The sequence below is a fragment of the Plectropomus leopardus genome, chromosome 14 (assembly GCF_026936395.1).
Source record: "Plectropomus leopardus strain MGB_pleo_1.0 chromosome 14, ASM2693639v1, whole genome shotgun sequence".
NCBI lineage: Eukaryota > Metazoa > Chordata > Actinopteri > Perciformes > Serranidae > Plectropomus > Plectropomus leopardus.
In genome coordinates this window covers 5320111-5341348 of record NC_142189.1, presented here as the reverse complement: position 1 = coordinate 5341348, position 21238 = coordinate 5320111, and the positions used below count along the sequence as shown (strand labels likewise).

The window sequence follows — 21238 nt, the reverse complement described above, 5'->3', positions numbered from 1 at the left end:
CCGTGGAAAAATGGCATTTGTTTTTTTGTTTGGGGATGCACTTTCAGTTTTTCCGGACATTCAGCTCTTGTTCCTATATTGGAGGTTGAATGCACTTGTTGCCAGTCGTTTTGGACAAAAGCTCCTCCTAAATGAATGTTATGTGACGTGACTGAGCAGGAAAAGGAACACACTGACACTATAAATATCAACTTCAATCAGAAAGTTAATGCATTTTTAAAACTTTTTCATACATTATAATAAGATTACCGGATGTGTAATTAAAGCATTGAGCAGTGCTTTATTTGCGTCATAGATGACGGACTACTGGCAGACACATGAGCTTATGAGATCATGTTGATAACTAAAACTGGAGCAGACACATTCTGCATATTTGGAATTTCTGGATGACGAAAGAGTCAGCGGCTGCTTTTCTACCAGACAACACTGGAGCAGGTTACATAAAACAATATTTACAAGGGGAAAAAAGGTTACGCCTGCACGCTTACTTACACATCTGTTTGAAAAGATGAAACCACACCTATATTTATACATTTATTATGCACACTGACAGGCTGATAAGCTTTATGGTTACAGGTGTGATTAAACATCTGAACCATTCAGGGTAGTTAAACAATTTACACATCACACCAGAACATGACACCCAGAGGTTTAAATCAAGAATATGAGATTGAACATTTCCTGAATATTAAATTATTATGGTTTTTTGAAGGCTTTTTCTGTTTTTCATTGTGTTTTATTGTGTGTCACTGTAATTTTTTGAAAACTTTGACACACAAAAAGTGCAAATTTATCAATACAAGATTTCTTGTTAATATAATAAGTGTGTGTCTCCCCTCATTGAGATTTGTATTCCTTCACTGAAGTATGCCTCCGTCTTTTTTCCTTGATCCTTTATTAGAATTTGATCTATATTTTAGAAGAATTTGTTCGTATTGGAGTTTTCTCCCTTAACCCTTATTAAATACAATTTTGAGTGTAAGTGAAGTTGATTTATGACTTATTATGGATTTTAATATTAGGTTTTTTGCTAAAAAGATGCATTGTGATATGCAGATTTTTGATATAATGTTTTTATTGACTGAGATCAGCTTGGTGTTCTGTAATATGGCCTTAACATAATTTTTTTGTCTATGTATTTTTTCAATGTGTTTTCTATGTAATCTATTTAATTCTTGATTGTAAATTGTTTAACTACCTTGAATGGTTCAGATGGTGAACCACACCTGCAACCATAGAGCTCATCAGCCTATTGGTGTGGATAATATAGATAAATGTAGGTGTGGTTTCATCTTTCCCAACATTTGACCTGACGAAGATCCGGGCAGGATCAAAACGTTGTCTTCAATAAACTTGTGCAGCATGGAGTGAGTGTGCAGGCGTAACCTTTTTCCCTCATTAAAGTTGTTTTTTGAAAGCTTTGCACCTACGCGATATGCATGTAACTATCCTTTTTTCAACCACATAAAACAATATTCACATCAACTTCATCATTTAAGCCTTAAAACATAAAAAAAATCCTAAAACTCTCTTCTCTGTCATAAGTGAAAACATCTGTGTTGTTTTCTATCACTTATCATTCACACTTGAAGTAAAAATACACTGTAAAACAATCCCAAATTACATCACCTCCTTCCCTCACATCTGTAACAAAGTGTCTCTGAGCTTTTGCCGGCTTTTAATTGTGATTTGAAGCAGTGTGGGAGTGAGGAGGAGCGGCAGGAGAGGTTACCTTGAACTCTTGTACCTTCAGTCTTGTGGAAATCTTGTCCGGGAAATTTAGGGCTTTTTCGAAATTCTCTGGCAGGACACAGGCTGCTCTCGGTCCTTGACCACCAGACAGAAAACTCCAGACGGCAGTTTTTCATAAGAAACTCTCCGTTTAACAAGGATTTGAGCTCTGTGACAAAAATGACATTTTATATTTTAGGCAGTTGGCTGATGACATGATTACATTCCTACATTAAAGTGTATGAAAGCTGAGAAAATGCATGTGTCAAAGCCACAGAGTCCTGAGTTAAAAGAAAAGGCCAATATTTGCACATGTAAATTGATGCAATTTGCAGATTAAAGTCATTATGTCCTTAATCCTCTTCATGGGATGCGTTTACTTTTATAATAGGGTATGTGCCAGTTCCTCATTGTTTTAATTTGTTTATTTATTTTTGCTTTATCAAAACTGTTTGTGCACACTGTTTGTCTTGTTGGTTTTTGTTCCATTATGTATTCTGCAGCTGCAATCATCACTTTTTTGCCCAAGACAAATGTCCTTCAGGACAATAAAGTTTATCTTATCTTATATATCTTCTTCCTCTGTGCCATAGAGCTCCTTTTTTATACAAAAGGTATTAAGATCAATGAGTTTGTTCAATAGTTCCTTGACTCACAGGAGGGCACAGAATGACAGATATAGATAGAAGAAAAGTTTAGAAGAAAAGTTTGAAGAAAACAGTGATTCACATACAGCGCACACACACACACACACACACACACACACACACACACACACAAACACACAAACACACACACACACACACACACTTTGTTCCAAACACACGAGTGCGTCAGAGACAGAAACAGAAACAGGTCCATTAAAAGTTTACTGGTATCTGTGTATTATCTGCTCGTTGCTATGGATTTTTAGCACTTGACCTTCACTCACCCACACCGAACCTAAAAAGCCAACAACAAACATACAGAGAGACAAAATAACACAAATAAGGTTAATAAGGACCACATCCCCACAAAATAGCGTGTGTGTGTGTGTGTGTGTGTGTGTGTGTGTGTGTGTGTGTGTGTGTGTGTGGGGGAATGGGAGCCAGCAGAATTTGGAAAGTGAGTCATCACTTTTTAATCTGTTTTTAATTATCTCAGTACACATTCAGAAGAGTCCTCTGCCATTTGCTGAATAGCCATGCTGTTTATTTTTATTTAAGTAGTTTCTGATGTAAAAACTTAGACATACTGTCAAGAAATAAAGCTTAGAGCACTTGAGATCATTAAATATATTTCTGTATTTAATGAGTGGAGCTGCTGTTGTTGGGCAAAGGTCGCTTAGTATTGAGACTGTATGTTAGTAAAGACCAAAATCTTCATCAGCTGTAGCATTCATTCTACAGGTATAACGCCATGTAACCAAGCGGAAACCTCCAAGGCTGAAAAATGAAGCCGATAGAGGAAGTTTACAAAACTGCAGTTCCTTTAATGGCCACTTGAGGTTGGCTCCATGAGTGAGTCAATACCCACAGACCCCCATGTTAAACTTTAAAGCAGAAATAAACATGTTTACAGCCTGGAACAAAAAACTGTTTTGGTCTCCATAGCTAATTTCAACACTCTTCAACTTTACAGACTGTGAATTTTTATACAATTTACTTGTTGTAATGCATAATTAAGGATGTAGACACTTTGAGTGACAGCTATAACCACAGCCCATGAGCTTGTTTACAACTGGTATTAACATAGGTTTTGGTGATCCGAAGACAAGTGGACAGCAGAGACACATCACCAGCTGACCACTTGTGTTCAAATTTTTGTTACAGCCTACGTCACAAAGGTAAAAGGGCCACATGCACAGTTATTACAACCACATTCCTGCTAGTTCATTCACTCATTATGTTCACGGTTATGTTGGTACAGCTGGAGATGTCGCTGTGAGCAGATTTCATATTGCAAAACGATGGACAGCCACTTAACAACTTATCCAACTTAAGGAGTCTTATCCAAGTTAAGGAGAGCTGTCACTAAAACAGCCACAACATCCTGCATTGATGATGTAGTCTTTTATGGGGATGCATCAAAATGTATTAGTGTTTATATTACACAAGATATATGGACGAATGCATCCTGGATAACACATTTTGATGGTTGTTTACATTTGTTTTTAGCAATGTCCACTAGTGATTGGATCACCAAAGATGCAGGTTAATACCAGGCATAAACAGGGTCTGTGAGGCTCCTGTCCAAATATGGTTACTTCTGGCTCCAAAAGTCCAAGATAGAGACAGCCAAAATGCCAAACTCAAGATTGTGTTGGCTACATCCTTTATTTTTAATGCAACTTCAGAAAACATGCAATTTGACAACATACATGTCACATTTTGCAAAAAAAAAAAAAAAAAAAAAAAACCTGCAAAAACAAAAACTGAACCAGCTAGGGAGCAGGATCTGAAAGTCCTCACCAGGAGATACAGCAGAGGCAGAAAAAAAGGTCTGGTCAAATGACTAGAATGAAACGGGTGTGACGACATGATGTAAAAGGATCTAAATCCAACTTTCCAAAACTCTGGAGCAATTGTGAATGTCACATGTTTATAGACTTTTGTGATAAGCGAACACCAAAGATATAATCTCACCAACAGAGGTCACATTGAAAACTGCAAAACAGCAAACTTACAGGACTCCAACTTCTCACTGAAGTGTGTCATAAAAATAAAGATCAGATCTACCTGCAGCGTCTAAACCAAAGAGCTGTCTGACAACACGATTATCACAGTCTATTGTGGCAGCTGAATTGTTGGCTCTCAACTAGGCCCAGCCCAGAGAGCACGGGGGCAGTTATGCGTAACCAAAATCTGATTAAATCACAATTATCAGATCTGTCCTCTAGCATGGGACAAACAGGTGAGTCTCCTAAAAATGCCAGCTCACAAAGGACTAAAGTAAAATCCTGCATTTGAAGCTGGAGGTGTTTCTGCATCATTGCTGCAATGCTCGCAGAACTCTGCTGCCATGGAGACGCGGAGGTTGTTTACTCAAACCAGGATTTGGGCGTAGAGGAAAGTGAACCGATTCAACTTGTTTTTTTCCATCTCAAGGAAATGGTTTTCTGTGTTGATATGATATGTTTTCACCATGTTTTCAATCCCATCTCTGGACATGACACAATCTACCTCTCCCATCTGAATCATGTCCATCTCTCAAATATTTTCCTTATACGCTTCCGTTATTAACTTATGGCAAAAGACAACTCACATTAAGATTTTAGGAACTTAGCTGATGCTGGTGCATAAGAATAAATTTAAAATGTCATCATTGATTCTGCTTGTATACTGGTGTTAGTGGGTGTTAAAGAAGATGAACGTTTGTATAGTCAAAGAGATCTTGGTGAAATTGAAAGTGAATTTCATCTTCTCTTTTGAACAGTTGAATTAACTTTACTGAGGAGTTCTCCAAATGCTAAAACTGCTGCCGCTTTCCCCACTGATAAAACAATGTGGGGTTGCAATAAAACCAATAATAAAATATAATTAATTAATTTATTAATATAATAATAAAACCAATGTTTGCTGCCTAAACTGTAAACAAAGTGATGGGTCACCACATAACAACCACAATTAGTAACTAAAAAGCCATTGTAGCCATTGTGTTCCTTCTGGCAATTGGGATGAAGTGACGTGTATACAAGTTTAGATATATGTGAACTTATAAACATATATTCTCTCCTTCTGTGATAGTTTCATAACTTGGACAAGATGGCTGATCCTTTTTACAAGATAATTCATTTATTCATTCATAAATGCTTTCATGAGGAAAACTACCATATTTTTGTCATTGTGTATATATGTTATGGTACTGTTGTCTTAGGAAAATATTTCTCGTATGACTCTAACTGCATTGCGTAACATAGAGAAATGCATGTTCTCCAGAGGACTCACGCAATTCTGACTTTAAGTGGATGAATACTCCATCTGATCAAAGTTTGCAGAAACACGCAAGCATGATGTCGCTGTTCAAAGCTCTGATCAGATTTGGAACATTTTTCTCACACTGAAACACAAAGTTCTGCCGTGTGTTTATCACCAGTGCAGAAAAAGCAAGAGGTCAACAAGTATCAGTGTCATCCTGGTTGCTATGCAACGCAACCTTTGAGAACGGCATAAAAGCCACAAATTAGCATTTTACATGGTAACAAAGAGGATAATGACATCGAAAATAACTAAAATAATAAGACAAAGGTAAAACGGAGGTGGTTTCTCTGGTTGTTGCTGAAGAAAAATATTCTGAAGGGACAGTTCACCCCAAAATCAAAACTACACATTTTTCATCTTACCCTTTAGAGCTATTTATTAATCTGGATTGTTTTGGTGTGAGTTCCCAACTACTGTATCATGAGGGGCTAAAAGGCAGCATCCAAAATCCCATACTAACACGCGGTTTTATACATGCTTTTCCGAAAGCTTAGAGTAAAAGCAATAGTTAATTGCAAACTATATCTGACAAAGTCTCAACTCGTCAACTGCTGATTTATTAGTGGATGTAAATGTCTAAATATGACATGCTAGGAATCCTCCTGCACTAGTTTTGGAGTTCAGGGACAGCATGTCAATCACACTTGCTTGTGTCTTTTTAAAGTAAACTTGTGTCTTTTCAAAATATTTTTTTCTTTTTGTGCAGCGACAGGGTGTCATCCCTCACTGACTGCAGCGCAACCACTTCTGCAACTTGTTCTTCTTTTGTGAAGGAAGGTTCTTTTAATTTGCAGAATTACACACTTGGGTGGAGAAGTTTATGATGTTTCATTTTAATGAGTATGAAGACTTTATCAGACATAGTGTAGAGTCAAAAGAACAGAGGATGACAGAGGGGCTCTACTGTTGATGAATAGTCGAACTTAAACTCTGAGAGTCTCTCATGTTCTTTTCAATCCCTCACAAAGAAAGTCTGTGTGTCTGCTGCATGTGACTTTGTGGGATTTTTAAAAATTGCTCCTTGGTATAAAAGCCTTGAGTGGTGATTTATAGTCGAATGTTCTCATCTAAGAACATGGAGTAACACACAGAAGGTCCAACTTATGAAATATTATCATTTAAACCTTGGGACGGCTTTCAAGTCATGCCCACCTTAACTAAAAGGATTCATATCTAAATGGCATTGAATTATGTCAAAGAGCAAGATTATTAAGACATGAGGGAGCCAAAGACCCACAGATGTTTGGGGAAGAGATGCTGCACATGTGAATGCAGTCTTTGGAAAAGAGGCCTGTGAGGAAAATAAAAATATCTTCTGTCATAAACTTTACACAGACCAATTCATTTTTGAGTTAAAAGCTACAGAGGTTGCACCTGAAATGTAGGCAATAAATTATTGCTCAAGCAAACTGTATACACGAAAGAAGGTTTATCTTTAAAGTTTACCATTTACTTTCAGTTTCTCTTCAAATACTTTCAGTTTTCTTTTCAAATTGGCAAACATAGGGGTTTGTTAAAAACCTGTAATCGTCTGACTGCTCTGTCTTTTTTTTTTTTTTTAAAGATTTTTTTTTTTGGGCTTGCATTGCCTTTAATGGACAGTTTAAGCATGAAGGGGGGAGAGAGAGAGCGGGCAATATGCAGCAAAGGATTGAAGCCAGAATCGAACCCACGGCCACCGTATATGGGGCGCCACCCTATCCACTGAGCCACCAGGCGCCCTAGGACTTCTCTGTCTAATGTATATATATTCTATATATATATACACATTAGACATATTATATGTCTTTGGATATTTCTGTTACTGAGTACAGTGTTATTATTACAGATCAAATCATAGCCAAAACTACAAGAAAAAGACCTGAAGTGGAATTTTCTTTTTAACGGTAACTTCAGTATTTTCAATCTGAAAATGAAACATGACTAATGGAAACAATAATTTAAAAATGTGTCCAGTGTTGAGTGAGAGCACTGCAGCCTGCAGCAATGCAATGTCAATGGGCAACTGTCAATTTACGTGCACTTAAGTGCTCGTTTCTGAGTAAGATCTTTTCATTTAACCAGAAACAGCTTTGAAATCGCTGTCACCAAACCCACCAGACTCCATTTAAATAGAGAATCTGAGCCTGTCAGTGGCAAAAACAAACACTTTTAGTCGATGTGAATTGACATAGCAAACATGCCCTGATTGGCTACACTGCAGCCTGTTTCACCACTACCAGCTGCAGCAATTTCATGCAATACTTGACCAAAATTTTTTGTCTCCATAGGTCACTGCATGCACTTAAAGTGCTTGCTATTGTCACTGATAGGCTCAGATTACAATTTTAAGTGTCAACACTATGGAAAGGACCTGTACAGAGACAGACCTTTTTCTTAAAGGGTGCAATCCCTTTTGTTTAACCAGAAACAGTCCCAAAATTGCCAATGCCAAACCAGCCACACTTCTTGGTTTTGCAGCTGCCGGCTGCTGCAGTCTCGCTCAAAACTTGTCCAACTTAAAAAAAATGTTGTTCCTATTAGTCAATTATAAACAAATACATGGGAAAATATGGTCCAGGTTGAGAAAAAACCCAGTTTGCCTGACATCCACTGGAAAACATGTTGTAATTTAATTTTTTATTTTTATTTTTTGTATTCTAACTGTAAAACAGTAATGGGTAAAAAATATATGCTATATACAATCGATATGTGTAAAATTGGGAAACATATCTGAATTTTATCAACTGCTATGACAAACAGCTGAGTAGATGTGCAGGTGGAAAAGCCTGCCACATTGTCTGCGGTTGCTTGTGAATACTCTCTGAGAATAAAAGATCTCTCAGCAGCTGAGTCGTGTTCTCCGTTTCTTTGATAATGTTCAACAGGTGCAGGACTAGTAAAAGGGTCAAGATTTACAGCAGATACAAAAGCTAACTGGCATTTACAGCAGATCAATCTTGTCTTACAGAGAAAACAATCAGGCACAAGATCTCCCTTTTGTTCAACTGTACTTACCCTCGACACATCAGCAGACACTTACTCACATAACAGATCAATGGCAGCTGTCACTGCTGAAATAGCAACTTAAACACTTTAACTATTAACACCGCACAGACTTTAACTATCTCTGGCACTCAAATGCAAATTTGGATTACTTTCATCTCTGGATCCTTAAAAATCAATTAAGCTGCTTTCGTTGATCAATGACTCACATTTCAGCTGCTTTGATCTCAGCTGACCATGACCTTTTTTTCAGCTCTCACTCTTTAACTACTTTAAGTTTTTACACACAAACTAATAATTCAACAGCCTATAGGGGTTAAACATGAAATTAAACTTTGTAATACCTTCACAAAGTACACTTCAACTGTTTTCGCTCTTAAAATTTAACATGTCAGACGCTTTAAATGCTTCAACATTAACTGAACTTCACTAATTTCACTTCAACTGATTTTAACTGGCTCGAACAATTTATCTGATACTTCTCAAAAAGCCCTGCCAGTGCCTCAACTTCAACTGACACTTTGATTGCTTTAAGTGTTTCAGTTGCAACTCCCATTCCCAAAACTCAAATTTTCCTTCAAAAACTTTAGCTTTTCTGGCGAGTTTTTGTCTTTTTCACTTTTTTAAAATCATTATTGTATCAATTATTCTCCTGGTCCTGTAACTTTTCTTATTTCAGTGATAGCTGAGTCACAAAACTTTGCAGATTTTTAGAACAGCTTATCTGCTTCATCTCTGCAGATAAACTCAGCCAACCATTTAGGCTCATTAATTCTGGGACTGATACAGTAAACACAATTTATTACAGCACAGAGCTGTAACCGGAGAGGAGTGTTTGCTCACTTTTAATAAATGCCCTCTTAAAATCCTGAGGGCTTTATAGGAGAAACGCAGAGGTGACAGTTGAATACTCATGCAAGCAAATCAGACGTCTCCACCGAGAAGCTCTAATTCCTTCATTTGACTCTGGCTTTACTGGTAAACCTACTGTCAAAAAGGTAGAGTTTCCTCTTTTTTATCTTTCAGCTTTTTTATTAGATGTTTCTTTTTTTCTTGTTCTTATTCCTCCCCAAATAACTGTCTTCACTCTGAACTGGCAGACACTTAAATGCACAGAGCAGGCTTCTCCTCGCCTCTCCAAAGCAATGACACTATTCAGCTCTGACCTTTTTTTCTCTGTTGGCATTGCACTATCTCTGACAATGGAACAGGAGGAGGTTAATATAAGTTTGGCGGTAGGAAAAGTATATTCGGAAAGGTTCGAACTCCTCGTCTTCACTCGCCGTCTTTCTCTGTCTCTTCATTGTTCTCTCGTTGCACAAAAGGGCCTTTCAGTGTCCAGATGTGATGGAAATTGAAATCCAGAGTAAAATCAGGGAATAGTGTGTAACACAAAGGAGGAGGCCATTCAATCAGGGAAAAGTCCCGGTCTCTCTTTTCTGAGTAAGATGGGAATGAGACAACACCAGGTTGATGAGCTACAAGTTGCCTGTTTCACTTTAAGTTGACACGTATGGACGTCACAACATGTTTTACAATAAAAACTGTACGTCTGTGCAAACAAATGCGTAGTTCACTGTCATGGTGCCAAACCTATGAACCAGTGAGTTTTTGTATGCCGAAATCCTCAGATTAAACAGCTTTAGAAATGTATTTGAAGCTACACACGTTATTCTTCCATTAACAATGGGTGAAACAACTACATGCAATGTGAAATGTTTCTCTACTTTACAAAGCACTTTAGTGTCTTTCAGGTCATTGTTTTGGTTGTACGCCAACACTTAAATAGGCAACTGTTTTCCTGACACTTAAGGTCAATGACAATGACTTCAAGGACATTGACTCAGACATATATATATATATATATATATATATATTTAATTTCCTTTATTTGGCTTGATTTCCTTCCTGTTTATCCACATACTAAGGTGATATTATGTTAATTTTTCTGTGTACAGACTGTATATGAAGATGGATGACGCAACAGCTCCTCAAAAGTGAAGCGCAAACATCGTGTTCACCCCCGGTGGCTTGCTGAACTACAGCTCATAAACCTGCCTGATTCATGTTACTGAATGGGTTAACACATTCTCATCCCAGTGCGTCACATACTGCCACTTAATCAGTGGACTTCCGTGTCTACATATTACTAGGTATCCATCTGTGTCTAATGTTTACGTTGCGGGAAGCCGCTACCGACGCCAGCATGCCAACAAAAGCACATGGTGGGATTACGCTATGAAAGCCGGTGGTTAGGTTTAGGCAATCAAAGCACATGGCAACCAACACCTAAAAACGAGGCTAAAAACATGGCACCAGCCACAGTTTTAAAACAACTTAGCACGTCGGGGCTTCAGGACACTTGGATTACTTTGGTCAAGTAGTATCGAGACATTTTCTGATTTTATCATGGCTTTTGTTAACGTTTAAATTTTGGTTCACGTTAACAAAACTAGGGTTAAGACTTGATTTTTGAGGTTTCAGGTTAGAATCAGGCTTAGGTTAAAGTTGGGATAAAGATTTGTGGAAACACATGTAGTTGTAATGGTTGAGTACTCTGTGTGTGTGTGTGTGTGTGTGTGTGTGTGTGTGAGAGTGACTGGTCATGATCCAACAGAAGCTCATCGATCCTTCGTGTCACACCTTCACTGTGAGATCTCTGCCTGTCTCGAGTTTGGCTCCGAGCAGAGAAAGGAGGATGTGAGAAGGTTGAATGGCGCCATCTGTTGAACAGAAAAGCTTTTCTACTCAGTTTCAATGTTAAATTCATTGTTTTTTAAGCAGACCTCAGTATGTTGTTGAACAACATCTCAACATGAGTGTGACAGTTTGGCAAGGCCTCAAGACGAGGTCAGTTATTTGGCTTTAATGTTGTGGGTCAGTTTGACTCATTTTAAAATTTTAAAATCCCTGGAAAATATCTTAAACCTTTTTTTTTCCAGTGTAAAATTATCTGCCGTCTACTGGGTTTAATAAGTGTAATGAACTTTTAAAATAAAAATGGTTTATATCACATGTCAGAAGTTCTTCTCTCAAAGAAAAAAAAGTTTAAAGATATAAAACAAAATGTTTCAAAAAATAATGTAATAATAAATCTTGTTCATTCCAATTTTCATTAAAAAAGTTTAAACATATAGGCCTATCTAAGAAAAAAGAAACAAAAAACAACAGATATGCTCTGTGAGAGGTGAATAACAACACTGCACTTAATTTTGAATAGTTCGTTATTTTGTTTGTAATGACTTATGATTCCATTAAGAGTAAAAATCCATCATTACAATTTTTTTTGTGTGTTGGAAAATAATTAGGTCATGAATGGGTTAAAGTCCTGGAGCCTGTCTATAGTTGGTTCAAACCAGACACCGTAAATTCTGTTTAAGGGTGTTAAGTCACTTTAAAATACTGCTTACATGTTAATGCATCAGTATTATTACTTACAGTAAAGGCAGCTGCGAAAGATAAACTCACGGATTGATCAATATTGCCCCAAATTCTATACAGTTCCTATTATATACCCAATGTCCAGTTCACATTTGCATACTAAGTCAAAGAAGGAACATTTAGCAATATTCATAATAATATACAACCATGGAATACTGGACTTACTTTAAAAGACTTGTTTTGACGTTGTGATCCGAGTCCTTAATTGTAATACTTTTGAGACTCCTTCTCCACTCCTGCAGCAGTCCGTCCATCTGTAGGAAAAGTTCATATCCTGTCAGAATCACACGAGCAGCTGCCAAAAAATGATCATTCGAAATTTCTTTTCAAACTTTCTCCGTACTTTTCTTTTCTATTTTGCACATGAAAAAGTTGTAAAATGAAAATCTGTTCCATTTAAAGTGACAGCCACACTTGAAAAATGACGGATCGCATTAAATCGAAACAAATTGTGAGCGGATGGAGGATGACTAAACTCAAATCTTGACATAATGATAATATCTCTTCGTTGTTTTTTTCGGAGACAGTAAGTGATGAACATTAAATAGTATAATTTCTTCTTTTTCTTCTAAAATGACAAACATCTTTTTTTTTGCACATGCTCCAGCATCCTCTCTAAAAACCCAATAACGTTTTCTTTCTCCTCGTTATCAGACGGGTGCGATTGTTGTGCAGCTCAAAAAGAGGTCTCAAGCCCACCTATAACTCTCAAAGAAAAAGGACTCGTTTAATTGCAGGACTGATTAAGATGTTACGGATGTTACGAAATGCCTGTGCAAAATAGAGTGCTGAAAACATAAGGCATAATGCCCAAAGAGGTGTCCGTTATCAGTTTTTAACCCTTTGAAACCTGGATTGTCATCACTGTTCTTGTGGTGCTTTCAGATGCCTTTCACAGGTATTTAAACCCTTAAACCTCGAGCAAATTCATTTGGTTTCTATTTAAAACATGGGGAACAGGCAATGAGCGACTTGGCAACAAATGTCCTGCAACTTGCAAGAAATTGGTAGACTTAGAAAATTATTTATGAAAAAGCTAGCGAAAGATTTCTAAAGAACTTAATTCTGAATTATAATTTAATTTATTTTACAAAATAATTATAATTTTTAAGCAATTTTTCATGTAATTTCCCTTTCTGGTGAAACTTTCTGTTCACCATTTTAAATTAATGTGCTGGCTAAAAAATATATTGTTATATTATTGCAACACAGACACATTGCAATTTACAATTTATTGACAACACTCAAAGTTAGAAGCAGGCTAATGCCTTTTGAGGCATGTTTATTAAGAAATGAATGGGCTGCGTAGAGGTGTAACCATCTATCCCTTAGGTGAGATGCCTACCAAGCTGCAGACTCATGGTCAGACTAACTGGCTTTTTAGCCATCAAACATGGGTGTTTTTTCAGTGACCCAGTGCTGTGTTCCCATTGAGGATAGCACCACGAATGGTGGTTGTTTTTAACAACACATCACAACTTTTCCTGGTGGGATTGTGCCACCAAAAACTGGTAATCTAAGCCAAAATGTAATCTTTTCCTAACCATAACCAAGTGTTCTTGTGTGCCTAACCCTGCCTACGTTTAACAACCAGCACTGCTGAAACATAAAGAAACATAATGTTTCATAGTTACGTACCAATATAACGTATCCATGGTTTGCAGAAATGCCAACGCCAACATTTACTCTGGTGACAGGGTTGCTAAAACACCAGTGGGTGCAGAGGACTGGATGCACCCAGCTGTGTATAACAACAGGCTGCTTTCGAGCTCGCAGTGCTTCCCAGAACCTCTCTGGAGTATTACTGGCGTCCATAAATATTCACCTGACTGACACAAGCTGCTCTCCTCTGCATTATATACAGACACAGGGAGGTTGTCAATGATAAATGGACTGTCTGTCATAGAAACATCACTAATATCGAGCACAAAATGAAATAGCTTCATTTCCTTTTTGGGTTCAATACAGTTCCATGAAGGATAACACCACATTATTCTACATATGTACCGAAGCACCAAAACCAACAGCGAATGCAACACGTGCATCAAAGTCTGATGCAGCACACCTTGACTTAATCCCACATACACCAACCTGCTGCCTCAAATACTCACGAGGACACCAAATGTGGATTCATCCACCACTGAAAATAGTCCCAAACACATGCACAACTTTTCTGTCCAAATGATGTTTTATGGAGCTTTTTGACAATAAGAAAAATACAGAATAATGGCAGCCTTATTTATCAACACTGTCATCTTGTCTTTCTAATCTTAAGGACATATTCAGTATATGAAACTCTGTGATCATAAATTAAAACTGATTTTTGATTAGCTTTTTGCTCATGAGGTTATAAGTAAATTTTTTTTTAAAAATGTAGATCTTGCTGTTTTTTTGCAAAAAGATATTTTTTTTGTCTGTACAAAAGAGAAATACAGAAATACATGTTGTCCACTCTTAAACTGCTGCTTTTTCCCAAACATATCACTCAGCATCAGTTGACAGGAAATCCACTGAAATCCAGCTTCAGTGCACATGAGAATATTTTGACCTATCACAGCAGCAATTTAAACAAACTGCAGCTTTTAATCATTCTGAGCAATCAAATCAAACCAAACAGGAATATATTTCTCATCTGAACTCTGGCTTTTTATAAACTTTTTTAATAATGTTGCCGGTGAATTAAAACTTAATTTAAGCTGCCAGGTTTTCAGGAGAAAAACTCATTAAACTTTCGTCACGCTTCTGTTTCCATAACAGCACGTCTCGTCATAAATCATGAAATTTGTGTTCGCCACGTGTGTGCATCTTTTTGAGCGCTGACTATCAACGAAGGCAATAAATTAGATTGATGAATTATCTGAAATACACTCTTATTCTTAGAATTAGATTTATTTTGTGTCTTCTTTTATATAGTATATGAATATTTATTCTATCTATGTTATTTTGTTAGATTTCATTTATTTATCACTTTTTTCATTTTGAATAAATAAATAAATAAAATTTTAATTACCTTTTCATTTTAGGTAGTATTATTTTCAAATCACAGAATATGATTATATCCTCTAAATCATCTGTTTTATTTCCATTAACTTATTATTTCAAAATTCTTTTATGTAACCTAAACAAGCGTAGAAAAGTTGGTAAAACCTTTAGATCAGTTTTTAAACGTCCTTTGTGTGATTTTAGTAAATCTACGGCACCATCTGGGATTCAACCAAAAATAGAAAATGTTACTTTGCAACAAGTTGATTTATAGGTCTATTTAAACAGAAAAACACAAGTCAGCATCTCGTTTCATTCATCATTTAAAGTGACATCTTGTGATGTAGTGTTGCACTTCCCTTAAATTTAAAGGATTAGTTTAGACATTTAAAAAAGTGACTGAAACTGATGCATCAGAAGCCAGAAAAACCTGAATTTAGTCCCTTGTAAAGTTCAAGCTTCAAAAACACTGTCCTACATTTCCCATAATTCAACTTGATAGCATATGTCCAGCTGAGGATGTGCATGAAAAGGGTCATCTACTGAGGTGCAATAACCTAAACTCAACACCAGAGAGCAGTGTTTCCTTACATATAACACCTCTGCTGTTAAAGTGATTCACTTTACACACACACACACACACACACACGCACACGCACACGCGCGCGCGCACACACACACACACACACACACAGTTCAGTGAGACCTCTGGATGCCGTCAGTTACCTGTGACAATAAAGACAGACGGACACCTGCCGGAGCTGCTGCTCATCTCTCTGTTAACAAAGCTGACATTTTTTAACAGGAAACAGGCTCTGAACTTAGATCGCTTCAGCTATGAGCTCTGCACGTCTCACTGTTTGTGAAAATTGAACTGAATGAATCTGGTTTTGCGTGAACATCACAGTGCTACTCTTATGATGATGACCTTTTCTTCAGTCAAAATGTTTTTTTTACAAGACATCAAAAGTCACAGCTTCAAGTCATTAAATGTTCATGCAAACGTCTTAACATGAAGGGGACCTCAGTTACATTTTGTTTGTTCCTGTGCATAAAGCGAAGCCTCAGTTCAGGCAGCCTAACTCTGTGTTACAGTGTATTTAAGCCGTCAGTGCTCATTTTTCTGCTGCATGTCTACTGCCGCACCGCTCATCCGAAAGCTACGCTGCTGCCTGCTGCCCTTCCTCCACCTCCATCCCAGCATCCATCTGTAGGCTCAAGCTAAAAAATGCATCAGTTTTGAACTACAACTATATTGGGATATTAGGTGACAAATGTTGGAGCAATGTGATGTTTAAAAACCACAAAGTTTCAACATTTACGAAATCTGAAGCAGAAAAACCATAATGCAATCCCTCTACACACTCTGATTCATCACTGTCATCACTGATGTATCACTGTCTTTCCAAATCACCTCAACACTTCATGCAGGTACACAATCACACTCATTCACACTCCGCTCACTTCTCTTACCCCTCTCCCGTTTTTTGTATTTTTAAAGTATCAGTCACCCTTTTTCCCCGAAGTTTTACACATTACAATCAATACTTCAACCTAAAGTTTTTTTTATTAATTTAATGTAATTTTGCTAAATTATTCATAAACCATATCAATACTGCTGAAATAATAGATGAGGCAATGAGGCAGGGTTCACCTTCATCATCATGATGAGCTTCCCTCATCTGAACCAAGCAGTTAGAATTGCTGTAGTTGCCATTGCCACATCTTAAATGTATTTCACTAAGATTTATGTAAAAACTGGAGGGAAAAAAGGACTAAAATAGATTTTGGAAGGAGTGAGGTGTGTAAGTGTCAGTAGTTAGTTCCCTAAACTTAACCAAATGTGGCAGATAGTTTGAAACAAACTGACAAAGGACCCAAAAAGTATTGCTGTTTAATCTCAGGACTTGTCATTGTGCACATATTAGCAGATGTCGTTCTGAAGCTTTTCCAGCTTGGAAGCATTTACAGTTTTGCCACTGTTTCCTCTTCACCATGAATCAGTGCTGCGACTGTTTGGCACACAGCGAGACTGCTGGAGCATTTAGCGAATCTGCCAGCAACATGGCTGCAGATGAATCCACAATTATACTGGAAAAAACTTAAGACACAATGAGGGCTTTCGCCACAGTGAAGCTATTACAACATTACGCTGAGCGACTGCTCTGAACCCACAGGGACTGGGAGCGTGGTATACATGCAACAAGCTGATGTGACACATTTACACTTTCACAATCCTGTTTATCTCTGACATCATGTCGTTCTGTACCTCTCCTCCTCCTCCTCCTCTTCCTCCTCCTCCTCCTCCTCCTCCTCCTCTGGCAGCAAGTGGAGGACAGACAATGAGACTGGAATCGGAGGTACTTTCTATTCTTACGTTCATCTTTAAGTCTCATGGAGACTGTGTGATTTTTGAGATCTTATAAGTTTAGTGCAGCTAGACTCTGCGACATGGATCTGATAAACTTGGGTACAAAATCTCAGCTTGATGTATGCAGACTCTGCGATGACATCACCCACCGAACTGCAGGCTACGACGCAGTCACATCGAGCCCTCACTTTAATGGCATTTAGGTGTTTTGAAAAAAGTCTAATTACTTTAATTTAATTACTAATTACTTTAATTACTGATCAATTTCATTGAAGGAGCAGTTCATTCTAATATTTAAAAAAACATATTTTTCCTCTTATCTGGATTGCTTTTTATTACCTAATAGTTTTGAGTCGCCAAGTGCTATAGATACCGGTCGTAGAGATGTTTGTCTTCTCTCTAATATAATGGAACTACATGGCACTCGGCTTGTGGTGCTCAAATTGCCAAAAATAATATACTATATACTAAGCTCAACCTGATATGATCTTATACTTCTGAGTGCTTTTTTTTTGTTACGATTTTAACAAGCTGTACCGGCCAGGTTTAGCTTTCAACATGTCATAAGCAATTATAAAGCAAACAACTGACATTGAGTTTGTTTTTAAATGATAACCACCTTTTAGAAATGAAAATTGCTCTATATTTGCAATTGTTAGCCACAATTTCAGGTCAATGGACTCAGCAGATAATTCAGAACAGAATTTAAGAGGACAAGAGAGGAGAAAATAAAGCAAACAGAGTTGATTATGTGGAGTAGTGACACCCGCTCCTCTTCCAAACCAGCAATGTGCAGCCAGCTGAGAGCTCCATTAGGCTAATTGCCTTTGGAACTGGGAGGTAGTGGCACTCTACTCACGCCGAACACCAGATCCTGGACCAGATCCTGCACCGGCGTTATCGACCGGCGTCTCTCGAGTGGCCCGCGTCCACATTTCAGCCCTCTCAAATCCAATAAGTGGCCCCCTCCTCGGTCGAAACGGCTAATTGCGCGGCGGCTCATTGTGGCGGTGGGCACGGCTGAAACTGCTCACATTGTTTTCACATTTCCATGTTTTGTTGCCATGGCAGGGTAGGCATGGAAACGTGGGGGTTAGGCCCAGACCCATATATTTTCAATAGGAGCTTGGCACCAGCCGGGCTGAAATGTAACCACGCTTCTTATTCTTATTGCCCTCCCCTCCCTCCTCTCTTTTTAACCACTTCAATTACACAGAGGGACATGCATGTGACAGTGGTAGGATTACACAACGGGGGGGTGGGGACGGGTTGGTTGGGGGTGTCCAAATGTAGCAGAAGGCAGGAAAAACAGTCCCTCTCCTCTGCTATGTTATTTGTTGGTGACATGGGCTCCTCCAAAAGCTTCCATACAGCCATAATGACATATTACAGAAGTACCATGCTGCGTGCCAGTGTACACTGCTACAACTGACCTGAACAGAAAAAGACCGTACGCACGCTGTGTTTTCACTGTCGCAGTCACAACTGTTTGGAAACGAGCTGGATGGTCAGGAGTTAGGAAACGACTCTGCATGGTGAAACCGAGGCCGGTATTCATGGGTGCACAAATGCACTCAAGTGGCGCAATAAACGTGAATTATACCAACTGCTGCAGTAAAACTGCGTTTAATACTAGAATGGACACTGAAGTCGGGATTTTTAGAGTCTGTGGTTTAGTTTAAGGTGTGTGCTTCCTGCCATCGGCTCTGAAAGGAAACTGTAAGGGCAAATTTCATTTTTTCTACGATGTTTGACTAATTTCACATTCAGGTTTTGCACAATGTATGTCTACTGCAATGTCATAGTTTTTATGTCTCATAGCTGCTAACAGAAGCATCATGTTTTGGGGTCGTCCATCGTTCATGTGTCTGTCCATCCAACTGTGCCACACTCATGAACGTGAAGGAGGTAATTTCCTCAAATTTGGCACAAATGTGCACTTGGACTTAACAACAAACAGAGATTTTGGCTGTCCACTTGGATGTCGACTTGAACTGAAAAATGAACTGATGATTTTTTGGTGGTCACAGGTCAAAGTTCAAGCTTACTGCGCCCTTGTCGGTCTCATTCTTGTGAACACGATATCTCAGGAACACCTTGAGAGATTTTCTTTAAATTTAGCACAAAATTCTACTTGAACTAAACGTAATTTAGGTGGTCAAAATTCAAGGTCAAGGTCACTGTGACCTCATCTGTCTCATTCTTGTGAACACAATATCTCAGTAAGGTCTTGGGGGATCTTCTTTAAATTTGGCATGAATGTTCACATGTTAAAGATAAAGGTCACTGTTAACCTCACAAAACATGACTCTGACAATAATTCAAAAATTCATACGATTCACAATTCTATCTGAGCATGTTTCAGCCTTTTTTCTTCGTGAAACATGACAGCTTTTAGAGAAAACAAAAAAGCCATCAGTCCACTTTCACATATTGCAGCAAGAAACCAGACAAACAGTAGACAAACCGCTCTACCTGCTGAGCCACGGCCGCTTCACTGACCTTTAATGACCAAGCTGCCAAGGTCAGATTCGTTTTCTGCACAGTATGATCAGTAAATTTTGTTCACACTATCGACAACATGTTACACAGATATCAAGTTATTTCACACAAGTAACTGTTCACAAGCAGAAAACTGAATGTTCAGTTATCACCACGCAACACGTAATACAAACTTAAAGAAATACTTCACCTCAGATGACCATTTGCAGGTCAGTTTCTTATCTTCTGATGAATTCAATAAGAAAACTGTTTTTCTCTCATGCCTCCACGGTGAACTACACATCCAAAACAAAAACAAAAAGCACTGTTGACAATTTAAATAGAGATGCTTGTGTTTTTCTTCTTCAGATGTTGCAACACATGGAGAAACAGTCAACTCTTTTGCATAATGTTTAGTCTAAATGAGGAAATAGTAAAAGTAGAGCATCTCCAGACTCTTTTAGACACTGCTGGTTTTAAATTGCTGCTGTTTGATTTCCATATTTCTTATGTAAATTCAGTTGTAGCCTGTTTGCCTCCAGTCAAACCATAAAGTTGTCAGAGCTTGAGTTTGTTTTAGGAAATCCACGAAGCCGACGACCCGGGCCAAATCTAACCGACGACCTCATGCAGCTTTTCTCTTTCACAATTTTATGGACACGCAATTGAAGCCACCAGTCTACACACACACCCAGCCAAGAAAGCACACACACCAGCCAGTCCCCCTCACTCATCCTGTGTTTCCATCAGTGGGTGAAGCCAAAACGACCACAGATTAGATAGCTGTCATTGATGGCTATAAACAACTGCTCCTCTCTTGGGTTTCAGGGGAAGACGAAAGCTACATTTTATTATTGTGCACACACACACACACACACACACATATGCAAACACACACTCCCCTGTGCCGTGTCACTTTAACAGCGTTGACACAAGCCACCACAGAAACACTGCGTTTGACCTGCGGTGACCTCTCCACCGTTGAACTCACAGACCTCTCTGGCCTCCGTCCCCTCTGTTTCCACGACAGCGACGGAGCAGGAGCCCCGCCCGGCTCAGTGTCAGCCGTAGAGGGCAGCGACCGTAACGACGGCCGCGACTCACCCACTCGGCTCAGCGAGGTCACAGAGGCATGCGTGTGCGCTCAGCGGGGCTTGGCAGCGCCGGACCGCATAATAGGCTAATCACTGTAAAACAAACATGCTGACTTACCCACAAACCCCCCCTCGCCCTCCTCCCCCGGCATGATTTAGGAGACTGTGGTGGACGGTGGAGGCAAACTGCAACT

The 21238-nt window shown here is 38.5% G+C and overlaps 1 long non-coding RNA gene across 3 annotated transcripts in view; it reads right to left on the bottom strand.

Annotated features, from left to right (window-relative positions):
• Positions 1–609: 609 nt before the first annotated feature.
• The window catches only part of LOC148187401 (uncharacterized), an 88673-nt gene continuing 68044 nt past the window's right edge, over positions 610–21238 (bottom strand). The window contains exons 4-6 of one of the 3 annotated variants that reach the window (XR_015778726.1): positions 12282–12370; positions 11319–11398; positions 610–1900 (exon numbers count right to left, since the gene is read on the bottom strand). This is a non-coding gene — a long non-coding RNA (uncharacterized LOC148187401). Of the gene's footprint in view, positions 1901–2767; positions 10115–10551; positions 11399–12281; positions 12371–21238 lie in introns of those variants that run through there. The other 2 variants (XR_015778727.1, XR_015778725.1) reach the window with 2 other exon arrangements.